Source organism: Diadema antillarum, unplaced genomic scaffold, assembly GCF_040938485.1.
Source record: "Diadema antillarum isolate AM-2024a unplaced genomic scaffold, OU_Dant_1.0 seq00000188_RagTag, whole genome shotgun sequence".
In the NCBI taxonomy this organism is placed as follows: domain Eukaryota; kingdom Metazoa; phylum Echinodermata; class Echinoidea; order Diadematoida; family Diadematidae; genus Diadema; species Diadema antillarum.
The window spans coordinates 553,076-569,264 of NW_027271252.1; the positions used below are offsets into that span (position 1 = coordinate 553,076).

At 38.4% G+C, this 16,189-nt stretch overlaps 1 pseudogene; it reads left to right on the forward strand.

Moving 5' to 3' along the window:
• The first annotated feature begins 8,361 nt into the window (after positions 1 to 8,361).
• LOC139728626 (UDP-glucuronosyltransferase 1A1-like) lies at positions 8,362 to 14,628 on the forward strand (annotated as a pseudogene).
• Positions 14,629 to 16,189: the final 1,561 nt, after the last annotated feature.

The following is a 16,189-nucleotide window of genomic DNA, read 5'->3' on the forward strand; positions in this document are numbered from 1 at the left end:
TCCAAAACTTTATTTGTAGCACATCATGTAGAGCATTAATAATTGTCCGAATCATTCGACCTTGCTTGGTTTAAATATATCCCACCAGCAATTTTGTCTTGTCCCAGGTGTACAAATGGGCATGCCAACGGTAAGACCAGGGAGGTGAGAGTTCCTCTCACCTCCCTGGTAAGACTGACCCTTCAGTACAGGAGCAGGGCTGACAAGAAAGGGGCTACCTTGTATGAACGAGCACATAATATAGGACCAAAGTGCATGTTTGAGTATGTGTATGCATGTGTTTTCATGGGGTTTGACTTTCTATACGTGTAGCCTACCTGGTGTCAACTTAAAGGACAAGTTCACCTTCATAGACATGTGGGTTGAGTGAATGCAGCAATATTAGTAGAACACATCAATGAGAGTTTGAGGAAAATCGGACAGTCCGTTCAAAAGTTACGAATTTTTGAAGTTTCTGCTCAGTCAAGGCTGGATGAGAAGACTACTATAGCTTGTGATGTCATATGAGTACAACTGTATAGAGAAAGTATAAAGAAAATTCAAGATATTCTCACTTTACTCACATAATAAAAGAACACTCGACTTCTCTCTTTCAGAAGTCAGGGGGAATAATATTACCCCTAACATAAGTCAGTAACAAGTTGAGGAAATGTGCACTTTATTCAAAAAGTCAAGTTTTGTGAAATTCCTCTTTTATTTTCCTCATATCGTTGTACGTATGTGACATCATACACTGTAGTAGTCTTCTCCTCCAGCAGTGATTGCACAGATATTTCAAAAATTCATAACTTTTCAATGGATTGTCGGATTTCCCCCAAACTTTCACTAATATCGTCGCCTTCACTCAATTCACATTTATATGAAGGTGAACTTGTCCTTTAAGCTGTTTGAGCCGATCAGTTTCTCCCTGTCGTCATGCTTCGGCGTCACACCATTTCCTTTGCCTTAGGCATTTCCCCTCGGGCTGATATATAGGAGCCCTTGAGGGAGATAAGAAAACCGCAAATCTATCGCATCTACACATATACAAGATATGTGTTTGCCGTGATTCTGCCGTGGAATTCTCGAAAATTTTACGCACCATGCCTCGACGATTTAAACTATACCTTACAGAACACAAATCATATTCTTGCACTGAAAGTTACAGTATGCCAATCAGTAAATTCCCTTCCCAGATTTACAAGATATGTAAACTATCAAAAGTTTTTTTTTTTGAAAAAAGTTTCACGTATCAATAAAAAAAAAAATGTCATCACGCTGCATTTTCATGAACTTTTTGTCTCTGGCTTCAAAGTAGAGGCGTTGCCAAAGGCCTCAATTTCCGCCTATTTTCAGAACACCTACACAGAAAGTTTCATGTTCGTCAATATATATGTGGCAGAGTAATTCTTCGCAAATGTCAAAGTTCACCCTATTCTGTGCAAAGAATGTGAAAAAAAAAAGAAACCTACTGTCAACATGGCGTCGATATCTTCCAGAGGCCACGTAACACATTATACCAGGAAGTGATCAAGACGGTAGCACATAATCCGAAAAGGAGTTTCCAGACATCTGCAAAGAAAACAAGGCTAACCATGTATTTTTGCGATAAAAGCAGAACTCAAATGAGAGTCGTTTACTTTTATCTTTGATAATATAATGGAAGATGTAACAGGATGTGTCCAAAAGTATTAATGAGCAGTGGTCATGCCCAATCCTTGCAAAACGGCTTGTATTTTCCATGATACCGTGTGGCCGATAACAGAAAGAAGGGAATGTAACAAGGTAGTATATAATATATAATTATATTTACATGTATACATATATATATATATACATAAAGTTTAAAACAAGTGAAGTTTCGAATGTTGGGTCACCGATAACACACAATTACATAAATTTTGAATAAAATATGGTTCAGTGACAACCCACTTGTTGCATAATTATCTAAGCACTTTTGCAAATGTTCATCTGGTCTGATTGACTTTTTACTCTGTAAAAGACGGATGAATGAGAACGCGATCATCGCAAGTGAAAGGTATTTTCTCCTACCCAAGTTTCGCCTCTTTCGCATTATTTTAATTCAGTTCAATTCATTTCTTTTATTCTCATTTTTCTTCTCACAAAACATAACACAAATTAAATCAGAATTCTATCATAAGCATATATACATTTCAAAATACGAAAAATAAACGATAGTCAACAAACTAATAAAGATAAACTATGTTTACATACCGGAAAATACAAAGTTATGTTTAAAGGGGGAAAAGAAAGAGAGGTCCACTAAACACTGCTAAAAAGCAATGCTTGCAGATTGTGGACCACTCAAGAATTTCTCCCAAAATACTGCAATTACAAATTCATACCACAAAAATAATTAAGACAAAATGAAACAAACAACAGAGACACAACAACATGACATGACTAAACTGAGGGGGGGGGGGTGCGATTGAAAGGAATGGGACAAAAAAAAAATTAATGAAAGAAAGGAAAGATAGAAAGAGAGAGAGAGAGAATGCCTACATGCTGACCAAGAAAAACAGAAGAGGGGATTGAGGAATACTTCAGACAGCGGCTAGTGACTGCACGCAGCTGTGCAAAAATTATACAAGTAAGATGTCGTATTTCATTGCCTAGTAATGCCGTTTTTCATTGCGTAATGATGATGAATTCAATTTACTGATGAACTATGTTTGCTGTACAACCTATATTGGTAATGAAAATAAACATCTCAGCAAGAATTAAAAAAAGATATCAAATTATGCTTTAAAGTGTATAACGATTTAGATTTTTCTTTTTTATTTCAGAACGTAATGAATTCTAAAATTTAAGGTCAGTGTATATAAATATAGTCTGAGCTAATAAGTTTCTCAAAAGACGTAAATAAAACTCACTACACCACCTAGTACAGATAGGTTAATCATGAAAACGTTGATTTCGTGGAAACATTGGATAAAAATATTGGGAAGAGGAATGTCTGTTGTTGTTTAACATGAACTGACCCAGTTGTAAAAGAAATAAATCTTTAATTTTTCAAAATCTTATATCAAGTGAATAATGAACCTGAATTGGAACGTGGCGAAACCCTACAACTGATACGAAGTATATATGTTTTTTTTTTTTTTTTGCAATACCACTGTAACAATAATCTATCTAATCAAGTTTGATGGGCGCTAAGAATACAACGTGAACTAAGAAGACGATTGAATGTAAAACTTTATAGTTTTTTAATAATACCATTATTACATGAAATCATTTCACTTATGCTTATGATGAGGCCTCTACGAATGTTTGTCATCAACTGTGATACCGAGGAATTTTTTTGTAGGATACACGTTCTAATCGAGTGTCGTCAAAAACAAGAGCTGTGATTAATGTTTCTATAGATTAACTAAAAAGCATATACTAAGTTTTCTGAAGATTGAGTGATAACTTAGTAGCCCCTATTCACTGAGTCACTTTTTTTTTTCGATTCAGAGTTGACGGTGTCTTAGAGAATAACTGGGCTTTGATTGTAAAAGAAAACATTTGAATCATCAGCAAAAAGTATAAATGAGAGTATGTCACATGATCTGCAAAAGTCATTGATATAAACAATAAAGAGTAAAGGATCTACCATATACCCTGAGGGACGCCACTTTTGATAGATTTGAGACTTGTGTTATTCTTTTTCAGAGATACATATTGTTTTCCGTTTTGCAGGTAACTCCTAAACCACTCCAAGGCCTTCCCCCGTATGCCGTAATGAGACAATTTGTGAAATATAATGTCATGATTAATTGTATCGAAAGCCTTTGAGAGGTCCAGGAAGATACCAACAAGATGTGAATGATTATCTATAGTATGCGCGGCATTATCAATAAACTTCAAAAGAAATTCAAAAGAAGTGAATAGTGCTATGTTTCCGACGAAACCCGAACTGAGCGTTTGTGTAAACGTTCTGAAAATTAAGAAAATGAATTGTTCTTGTGAATATTGATTTTGAAAAAAAAATATGAATAAATGAGGGTGAAAGTAGAGAAATGGGTCTGTGATTACTTAAATCAAGATCATCTCCTTTTTTAAATAAAGGGACAACCAAATTTTCATTTGATCAGGAAAAACACCATGCGTGCCATATAACAAAGACTTTTTGAAAATATGTACAAGTGGATCCGCAATTTAAGATATAAAACCCTTTGAAATAAAATCAATTATGTCATTATAACCAGCACTGCGTTTATTATTCATTCCAGTAACGATATCCATTATATTATATTTCGTAATTGGGACAAAAAAAAAATAGAACTAAATTTAAATTGGCCTAAAAATTGAAAAATGTGTATCAGACAGTGGTACTTCCTTCGCCAGATTCTCCCTCTCTCTCTCTCTCTCTCTCTCTCTCTCTCTGTTTCCGTGGGAGCCGGGGTGTGTTACCATTATGTCACGCACTTTAACTTGTTGAATTCGTGAATCATTAGTATGATCAACTGAAATTCGCACAGTCGGTAAAGTGTATCTGCCTTTCAATTGAATCATTCTAATTCTAGTCTAATCCCAGTGAGTCATACAGAATGTTTTGTTTTAACATGCCGTCCCCAAAGGCCTCTATAGATGGATACTATCCTCTGTATAGAACCTAAAATGGAGGTCCTTGTGTGATCGCGAGAGTCACAATCCATACATGCATGTAAAAGATCTGGCTTATTTCATTCATCGTAAAAAGGAGGATGTACGACGTGCCGAAGTGATCCGCTCCAATCACATGCAATTTGATCCAACGGAAGACTTGCTTTGCAGCTAAATGTTGGCTGTCAAACTCTCTTATCCGAGGAAAATGAAAAAATAAAACGGACAAAGAAACATGAATGTTGGGTGTATTCTAATGCATGATGCTACAGGATAGGACTACTGCTTCACCTTGGGTGAAAAAAAAAGAGATTGATATTCACTTTCAGAACCAATTTCTGACGTCAATGGTGAGCAAATGTTGACTATGGTCGTGCACATGGCAGATTGTCGTTACAGCTGCACTTCCCTGCGCCTGGGAACACCCTACAGCGACAATCTGCCATGCGCACTCCCACACCCTAATGACAACCTGCCATGCGCAAGGAGCGCTGTAACGACAATCTGCCATACGTACGAACGACGCTATATTTTCATTTTCGGCTTTTTATCCCGCTCGCGTTCAGACAAAAGAGCACTCCTGTAGACTTTTCCATGCGACCACGCCTAGGAAATAATTGAGGCATTCTAGGCAAAAAATTCAATTAGTTTATTTAAATTAAATCATTTTAAAGGAAAAAAAGGAATGGATACAGGAGAGAAGAGAAGGAAAACAGAGATGGTGATAAGCGGTACAGATTTCAGAAATGGGGGGGGGGGGGGGGGGGGGGGTATCGAAGGAGAAAGGGGTAGGTATGACCGGACCGAGACCTCCTTTGTAGTCCCGAAGTTGGGTTATTATCATGCGTCTAGCACATAGCGTTCCATACACAACCGCAATCAGACAAAGGAAACGGGGCACAATGGAGCGCGAGAGAGAGTGTGAGGGAAGCGTTCAATTCTGTATTGTCGATTGTGATTTGGGGGGGGGGGGGGACCAACCTTGTATTAGGATCCCCTTATTTCAGTAGCTCGTTTCAGCTCCTTCCCCCTCTCGATACATGAAACCGACAAAACACCCCTGATACTCGAAATAAAAAGAACTTCAGTAGTTGAAAGGGAAACAAATCGCGCAAATCTCGCCGTGGTACTATTTCACTCCAATCTTTCCGCATTTCCAGAAAAGGTAAAGAGCAATCAAATTGTAACACTGTTAGTCATTATTGTCACTGACTATAGTTTATTTTCTACCCCGATGGTAAAACATATCTCGACAAAAACGAGTAGATGTGTACTGTTCCTGCTGCGTTGAGCAATGACTTACATGTGGCCTCACCATTTGGCACTTTCAGTCCATTTCCTTATCGGCTGCATTTAATTTTATAGCGAAATCTAGTGTAAATGACTTGTTCGGCAATACAATTTTATGATCTCTTCATTCAAATTCATTTTGGAGCATTCGATTTACCTTTACCATCTTTCGAATAAACACTTTTCCAACTGAAATTCGTAAAACAGGCACCATTTCACTATTTGTTCATTCAATTTAAAATGATATAGTCACGTGGTCACGTATACGCTGTGCTCGTTCACTCGAATTCCTTTTGGGGCATCCAATTAAATGTGGTGCTTTGCAGTCAATTTAGCAGACATGCTTTGTTTCTTTATCTATTCTCTTTCATCAAAATTGTTTTGTAAGCAGCATTACATTTTATGTTTTCGTATTCATTTTTACAGATTTTGGCAAGAGTTTCTTTTCCTCCCGATGTGTTTATTGATTCTCCAAGTCCGAAGATAATGCATGTGTCCACAACTTATCTGGCCGTTATTTCCGAATGTGTCGGCCAGTTCTACGTAGTCTAGTTTATGATCCGCAAATGTTTCTGTAATTTTTTCTCTCTCTTCTTGAGATATACGTCTGTGTCTAACTTGTTCTGCCGTGACTGTAAGAAGATGAAGCTAATCTGTAGTAATGGTACATGCAGGCCTATAATGACATGTATGGAAGAAAATGGGTGGTACAGGACAACAAATTCGAGTTATATAAGGTCAAAAATATGATACTTTCACTGCTTAACAGCGTGTGAATGAAACAAAAAGTCACATCAAAATACACATTTAAATGTTCTCACCTTTACAAAAATAGAAATAACATGACGTTAATTTGAATGAATATATTTTGGAATTTGACTGCTAATTCGCGAAATTGAATGATTCAAATACCCTTTTCGGCCAGTGATGGCGAATTTGAATAAATGTAGGGTACCTGCCAATTTGAAAACACTTTTTACTCATTCGAAAGCCACATATGCAAATTTCATTAATCGAAGTGCTAACATAACAGACAAGTTGCAATTTTGAAAGAGAGACTTGACGATAAAGATTTTTTTTTTTTTTTTTTTTTTAGCTATGGAATCGAACCTTTTATAATGGACTGACAAAAGTGCGAAACTGGCCGGGAAAATATCAAACGAGAATATTCAGTTTATCAAAACGCGGAAAGTGACAGCTCCACTATACTAGGATAGTACTTTTATTTCCTTGTGGCTATTTTAGAATGAAATTGTTCCAACATTGAACGTGCCCACTAATCTGAGACATTGAATACTAAATACAGTATTCATAAATTCTGCTGGTGTTAAAGTCAAATTTGTTTTTCAAATTTATGAAGTTCTTCCATCGAGATGTTTTCATTGCAACTGATTGACAAATTGCCCTACATCGACGTAAATAAGCACTGAATTGATCAGTGTTTTAGTAGTAGCCATGATAAAAAATCATGGGCGTACATACTCGAGCAGGATTCGAACCCACGACCTCCTGATCACCGGAGGCCGGTGATCAGGAGGTCGTGGGTTCGAATCCTGCTCGAGTATGTACGCCCATGATTTTTTATCATGGCTACTACTAAAACACTGATCAATTCAGTGCTTATTTACGTCGATGTAGGGCAATTTGTCAATCAGTTGCAATCAAATTTGTTTCTTTGTACATCACCATCAATTCGCATAACTGCAAAAGTAAGCCAGAATTGAAGCATTTTGCTTTTAGCAACATTAAAATATACGCAAATACTCCAAAGAAAAGGAGAAGCTGACACTTTGGCCAAAGAGTTGTAACCTTGAAGATTAGCAATGGATGAGAACAACAGCAATTCGATCGGTTTCCCCTTTTCCCAGTCTGAATTGGCTACAAAAGTCTTACCCATCTTCTCTTCTCGTGTATGCAACAATGCACTAAACAAGCTGGTCAATAACACGAATGCTCGGATAAAAAGATGGATAAAGAGAAATAATTATAATAGAGCCTATAGTCATAAAAATCATGTGTAAAGCCAGCTTGTTTAATTACAGAGGTCGCTTTGAATCCTTGATTGTTGTCTGGTCTAGTTTGTCGATCATTTTCTCTTGAAAGTGTAATTTATCATCAGCAAAATAAAACTAAAAGTAAATTTTGGGTGCCCACACGAATACCAAACGACAGTATTACACACAAATTTCATATCGGTTTACAACGACAAAGAGTTTGGTTCCCGCGGGTTTCTCTGTAACACATCCATGCATATTGTCCACGCCTACTTTTTCCTGATAATGTGACGCCTTGTGTACGTTGTACTGAACTTTCGCAATCTGTTTTGATCGTGCACGACTTTGACCTCTACCAGTTTGCTCGCATGAACACGGTTTTATTTCATTGACTCACTTTGCTGCTCGTTGGACCTACGTACCATTCGAAAGGTATACTACTGTATATGTAGCGTGTCGTTTGATGCATTGAACAAGGGCAGTGGTTCTGTTAACAGCAAACTAGATTTCAATTCGTTATTATTTTACTCACGCTATAGGCCTATCATAAGAAAGATTCGATCGACACGGGCTGGCGGACAAATAACCTACCTAATGGGAAATTGCACGCTGTTCTACTAATGTCTTGCTGATGATTATTTCTGATCTTACCATCGTTTCATCTGTCAACATGAGAATTCTGCCACATACTGGTAGGCCTAATTCTTCATTTTCTCATCGGCCATGGCTTGCGCTGGTTCTCCTCGTTATTAGTCTCTCCGCTTTGGTGCCTGCTTCGTCAGGCGCCAACATTTTGTTGGGTAGGACAAGCCTGACCACCACGCCGAGCCACTACATGGGTCTCACTGCCATTACCCAGGCTCTGCTTGAGAGGGGACACCACGTGACTCTCCTCCTCATGGATAAAGTTGGCACCAAAGGCTTCCTGCCAAACTCGTACTCCACCAACATCACCTACCCGAACCCGAAGACGGAAGAAGAAATAAAGATTTTTAATAACATGATGGCCACAGGAGCATCCAGTCTAGCCAATATGACATTGACGGAAATCCTGCGTGATGAGCGACTCGGCTCGCATGGGGAATGATGTCATTAGGGTGCTTCGAACTTTTTAAACACGAAGAGACATTAGAAAGGCTAAAACATGCAGATATTGACTTGGTACTTACAACGCCTGTTGTGGACGTTTGTGATATTGTGGTTGCGGCTTACCTCGATGTGCCGTTCGTCGTAGTACTGGGCGCCCGACGAGCGCCCGTATGGCACGAGGGACACATGGGTATCCCGACACCGCTGTCCTACGTACCCTTTAGCTTTATTCTTCCTAACCTCTCGGACCAGATGAGTTTCACTGAACGCCTGCTGAATGTGATAGTATCCTACACCGTTCACCCGTTTTCCGAATACTTGTTGGCCTACCGTCCAATTGCCCAGCTGCAGACGACGTACGGTATCCGACCCGATCTCAGCCCAAGAGATTTCATGGCTAGAGCAGCGTTGTGGCTTTGTCATTCAACAGTGGCCCTTGAATACCCGCGACCGAGGTCTCCAAATTGGATCGACATAACAGGTGCTACAATCAAAGACCCAAAGCCTCTTCCTAAAGATCTTGAAGAATTCGTCGAGGGCTCGAAGGAACACGGTTTTATTGTATTCACACTTGTAAGTCACATTTCTATTCATTGTCTTGATGTCAAACTAGGAAGGGGGAGAGACAACCCCCTGGTCGATCGAATGAATCTTGTTATCTTGGTCGACTCTGAATGGTCTGTCCTAGTGTGTTGTTACACCTTTTTGTATCACTACCATACATTCTTACATTCTGCTACCTAAACCACCAGCTCGGTATACCTTTTTCGTGTTAATTTCATATACCCAAATCTAGACCTGAATTTAAGGAATTCTCCTTTTCATATTATATGCAGAAAGCAAATTCATATACTATCTATAATAACCTTTTCATTGTAGACATAATACCCGACAACACCAATCTTTGAAAGCAAGAGACGAGGGGTGATTGTATAGGTGTGAATTCTCTTCAATTTGTTCCCCTCTACAAATGAAATTTGTAAGATCGCATCTGCTTATCTGTAATCTAACAAACATATCGGAAAGTTAAAAGGGAACCACGGGACATGAGCCTGTCATCTACTGCTTCCCGGGCAGCGACAAGTTACCAATTTCATTTGTAATGGCCAGAGACAAATTGAAGAAAATTCACACCTCAACACCGATCTTTATTCTGATACAAGACGTCAGTGGTGATAGTGTGTTGCAGAAAGCGGCGGTGAAGAAAGCCAACGTGTTCACAATAATGTATATGTTGTGTGTATGACAGTGGATCAAGCTTCAGGAAGACAGTGTTTGATCATTATCATGTTAAGGAGACACTAGACATTAAGGATATATCTAGTTCATGTCTCCTTAACGTTTTCAATAATATCAAATTCCATTCCAATCCATGCTTTACTGCCGACACTGCTTTGTTTATATTTTCCATACAATGTTTCCCTGTAGGTAGATCCTGATGAGATGTATAAATTGATATACAGTATTATATTGTATATACGTATAATATATGATATAATATGTATATATATATATATATATATATATGTGTGTTTGTGTATATTTGTGTATATATTATAATATATATATATATATATATATATATATATATATATATATATTATATGAAGAGCTTGCTTCCAAAAGGCACTAAATCCATTGAAAAATGATAGCGCCTTTTGGAAGCAAGCTCTTGTTATAATCTACATGTATATTAACAGAGAGAGATAGAGATGTTAGCTCTCTGTTACGTAAATTCATTCAGCCTTCATTACCAGTGATGCATGTACGGCGTCGTATATTTCCTGTTTTCGTTTCTCCCTCAGGGTTCTATGACTGTGTCCTTAGGCAACCAGCTAATGACCGATACAATATCAAAAGTCTTGGGAGAGCTGCCTCAAGGAATCATTTGGAGGCATATCGGCCCGAAACCTCGTTACCTTGGAAACAACACTCGTATTGTTGATTGGCTGCCTCAACGTGATTTGCTCGGTAATGAACATATTTATTTTTGCTGATATAATCTTATATACAGTATGTCGCAAAAAATTACAATCAGATTTTCGCATTGATAACATCCAATATGGTTAAGCTGTCTAAATGCTACTTCAGGGTCTTAACATATAACATCTAAGCTCTATTTTTCAGAAAACTCCATTCAGTTTGGTTAAGCGGTCACAGAGAAATGTGGATTGTTGTACAGCATGTCACGAGTCTGATTCTTCCAAGTTTAGCACTTGGATGCTCTTGTGTGTGAACACAATAGACAGAACTTAGAGGGAAGAGATTCCTGACACGCTCTACAAAATTCATCATTTCTCTTTGACCACTGAAGCAAATCGAATGTGGTTTTCTGTAAGATGTGGGCAATGAGTTATAGTTTCGTACCCTGATATTGTATTTGGATTGATTCACTATTTTTAAAGTTATCATTGCGGAGGGTTCTGTTGTAATATCTTTTGGGGGACGTATGGTACAATCAAGGTAATGACAATATCTGTATGATGGCGTCTTGGAACATGCCTTGAATATTTTGATCACACCATCTTTCCGATTCCGTTTCACTTGAAATTCTAATGATAAGTTCATCTTAGTGTGCTTGTGTGTGTTTAGCTGCGACGACCGAACTCCTAAGTGAAATCCCTTGTCAGATTTCACTCAGTTCATACAACGAATCGTGAAGCGCTAGTCTCTTGCCAATCCCAGTCGTGACGTCGCTTGTTAAGTACCAAGGTACATGTTTAAACTTACTATGAAATAGTTCCACACCTATAAAAAGTCAAAATGCTGAATTTAATACTGATCTGACAAGATTTAATGTACACAACCAGTGTGTGTTTTGAATATGAATGTGTATATTATGACTAAAAATGATTGATTGATTCTATTTCATTTTTGCACGTTCCATAAAAGTCATTCCTGTTTTTACAGGACATACACTGTGTATTTTTAACCGTACAATGTGCATAATGAATCCTTTGGCGACAATAACGATAATCGTTAGCATCAAATAAATATTATTGTGTAGGCCCTGGACGTAGTGTAGTCTCCCTTTTTGTGGAAAATAACGTAATAATATTATGCATTTTATTGTCATCAGAGTTGGGTTTGGTTGTGGATCTTGCTCTTCATCTACTGTACCTCAGTCTGTTTGTAAGATATTTTATTTCTGTGTGTCTGAGTTTGCATTTCGAGACACTTGACTATGATCAATGTTCAACAACAATCACCACTACATGTACTACCAACAAAAATGCGGTATCATGAAGACATAACCTATACGTGTGTAAAGACTTCCATTTGTCTATGCGGAGATATGCTGACGCTGCACTCTAAATGCATATAACCTTGATATTATGTTTTATGGATGGACTGTAACCACATAGTATTTTGGCTCATATCTGTATGTCTTATGTGCCTTCCACACCGATATTCAAAGTGAGTGAGGTACTTGCATTGTAATGATTATAAAAATGTTCACCTCTCTTTTACCCGATCTCGTGCCATTGTTGAAACAGCGCACCCTAGCGTTCGTCTGCTGATCTACCACGCTGGCGGCGGAGGGGTACATGAGGCCATTCACTGCGGCGTACCCATGCTTCTCATGCCACTGGCAGGGGACCAGCCAGTCAACGCTCACCTGGTAGCAGCGAAAGGAATGGGTCTCACACTGAACCTGGGCGATCTTGACGAAGAGAAGTTTCGTCGAACCGTCCACGAGATTCTAGAAACGCCAAGGTATGCCAAGCATGCTAAGAAAGAAGTCTGGTTGTTTAAAAGACAGTCCAAAGCTTTCCCTCTACTTCTGAAAATAGCAATGTAAATTCTTGTATATTTCATATAGTACATGATAATCCATTTCCTGTAAGCAAGTGTTTCAATACAGTCCACTCGATGTTGATTGATAATGATAAATTGATGTTAATGATACCATCTTATACGTGATAACAATCAGCATCATTAAATATTTTTATCTGCTAATGCACTGCACTGTGATAATCATGCACGATAATGATGAAGTGATAACGACAATAAGAGGAGCGAAGTGTATCGCCTCTACCATTTTTTTTTTTCGCCAGTTCGGAGCGCAGTGCATCCATTATGTGATTGTGTCATGATAAAACGTCAACAATTTGTTTGACAAGGAAAAATTCTGGTGGAAAAAAGGAGACCTTTGCATTACAGTATATACAATCATGTGTAAGTTAGTTTAAATTATGAACTGAAGATTGCTCGTGACTCATCGGAAAGTTTTAGCAAAGATAGAATGTGATGTTAGAGTTATTTTCATCAATGTGTTTAACAATAACTTATTTCAGTTGTGATTCTGTAATACTTTTGCTGGCTAGTTATAGACCACGAGGACTGAATGATGTACATAAGTGACAGTTTCTCTCAAGTGTCCGTTATGTGTGAACGGTAAGGAAGAAATATAGGAGAGAGGAGCATCGTGTATGTTATTGTGTGCAGTGTGTGTGTGTGTGTGTGTGTGTGTTTCATTTATTGTGCAGTAGATATCTTTATAGTTCCATTTAATAGAAAATAATGTCTGTGATGTCCAAAACTATGGCAGTTACTATGTAAGGAAATGAAAACTTAGTTTGGAGTAGTTGAAATTGCACTGCACAGTGATTGCAATCATCGCAACATAAAAAATTACATTACATGTAATGTCTTTGTGCATTAGGATGGAATCTCTAGAGTTGCGAGTATCTGTATACGACAATGAAGTTCCCTTATTTATCTCTTCTAGTTACAAAGAGAATGCAATGAGAGCTTCGGCCATTCTGCGGGATCGGATGGCCAACCCGCTGGACACGGCGGTCTTCTGGATTGAGCACGTGGTCAAATTCGGCGGCGACCATCTTCGTCTACGAGCGGCAGAGACGGGCCTCATTCAACTTCATTCTCTGGACGTCATCGCCTTCCTCGTCGTAGTCGTTGTTGCATGGTCGTACCTGTCTTACATCTTGTTAGCAACTTGCTGCCGAATGTTGTGCAAACGGAAAGGCCACAAAGACAAAACCGACTGACGCCTTTGAAATGAGCTTCCACGTCATGCCTAAGTGCATTTTGAAGAAAGAAATAAAGACTAATAAAAATTATACAGAAACTTCCATCTAAGCAGACGAGAATTGAAACAGGTATGGAATTTAACACTTTCAAAATAGTGTTGTCACATTTACGCTCATAGTGATCACACCTGTTGGAAATGAGCTAATGAGATGATTATAGCCCCCTTTGACTCCTATTTGTTTGCAAACAAACTGAAATATTTGTTTTCCTTTTCACGTGTATTCGAGAAACATTAAACACTTTTAGTAATTAGTTATAGGTTTTGATTTGTTGACAATAAAGTAAAACTCCGAGATAATTTGTTTGCACAGACCTGTGGAAGTGAAATATATGTTATCACTCACCTGCGTTGATCTATCACACTCTTTCGCGAAAGTGTGTTAAATAGTGAAACTCATCAAAAATCTTAACTGATCGAGTGCACTTTAAGTGAAATTATGAGACCCCATTCACTTTGCTCTTCTTACCAACCTAGCTCAGCTAGTTGATGGATCGAAGTTTTTATATAAAAACAAAGGAATTATTCTTTTTTAAACAGTAAACGTATTGTTTGTGGACTGTGTTGTAAATTCTGTTCAATTGAACTATGAAAATACTTTCAATTAAAATGCAATATGACACGCCAATTCAGAGTATTTTTGTTTGTGTCATAATGTGTATCTGAAAGTTGTTTGTGTATGTGCACTGTGTGTGTATGAAAAAAAAAATTCAAATGATCCTCCCCTCACAACTGCAAGGACAGGACTGTCTTCTCAAGAATACATGGGAAGCGGCACGTTTTCTTTTTTCGATTTTTTTCTAAGGTGAAGGGGGTGAGGACGGGCTGCGGGTCACTGGTACCTTACACCCCCCCCTTCCCCTTCCCCCCCCCCCCCCAAAAAAAAAAAAAAAAAAAAAAAAAAAAAACAAACTTGTGAGTTCAGGGTATGTCACATATGTTGTGCCAAATAATGATGGGGAACGCAATAGACCAAGGGAAGAAAAAAAAAACCGCTACCATTTTGTCCGAGAGCCCTGCAGTGTGTATGGGTAAGATAAGAATAATGTTACAAATGGTGCAGCAATGGAATTACCCAACTGTGCGACGAATAATGATATCCATGCACACAGTATCATGCAGGGGCGGATCCAGGAATTCCGTAAAGGGGATGGGGCGCAAACAATATTTCTGGTGCTACTTCCTGGTTTTATCTCATATTTTCTTTTTAATCCTTTCGTTTTAACAAAAAAAAAAAAGAAGAAGAAGCGCGTGCCTGGTGCGCTCCCCTTTGGATCCGCCACTGATACGTATTCGCCCCCCCCCCCCCCCGCCCTTTCTCTGTCTGTGTGTCAGTAGGAGTAGGCGTGAGTGTACGTGTATCCGTTTATCTAGTAAACAGGATTTCCTCAATACCTTCACATGAAAGAGGCAATCGAAATTAAGTATTTGCTTTTGATAGCATACCATGACGAAGTTTTTTTTTTTTCTGATCATGCACGCCCAGTAGGTTCCCATGTTACCTCTGTCTTATAGCTCTCTGATGGTTCTTGCTGTGGGTCTTGAATGCTGTCGTTATTCAACAGAGTTTAAGAATGTTTGTGAATGTTATCACAGAAGTCTGTTCAATTAAAGTGTGTGTTCAATCGAAGATAAAATTCGATCTATGCGGATATATACAAAGCATTATGGGGGCATTGCGTTTGCGCCCACACTTACACAACATATGTTTGTGTAAGACATTGGTCTATCCAATGAACTCACTATTTATAGACCAGTGCTGAACTCCGAGGGTGCTCACTACAAGCTCTGACACCATAAGCAAATAATGTCTAAGAGCTCAACACTAGGCTAACAAGACCTAAGAGCTCGACACTATACAGTATCATAATAGGTTAAAAAATCAAAAGGTCCACAAGCTTGGGAATTTATCACGGGGTGTCTTGCTAGCTGTCCCATTTCCATCACGTGCTCGTATAGGCTGTGATTCGCTAATTTTTTTTTTCATTGTCTAGCTCTGAGGTCGTATGACTCGTAGGTGTCGTGGGATGACCTCGACTGTAATGATGTCAACGTTCCTAACGTTCTCTTCTTTCATTCTGTTCATGCTTTTCACTTCTTTTACATTCAAAATAAGAGAAGACATCAAAAGAGCAAGGATAGGGACCTACAATGTACAGCCAAAATATACTCCAAG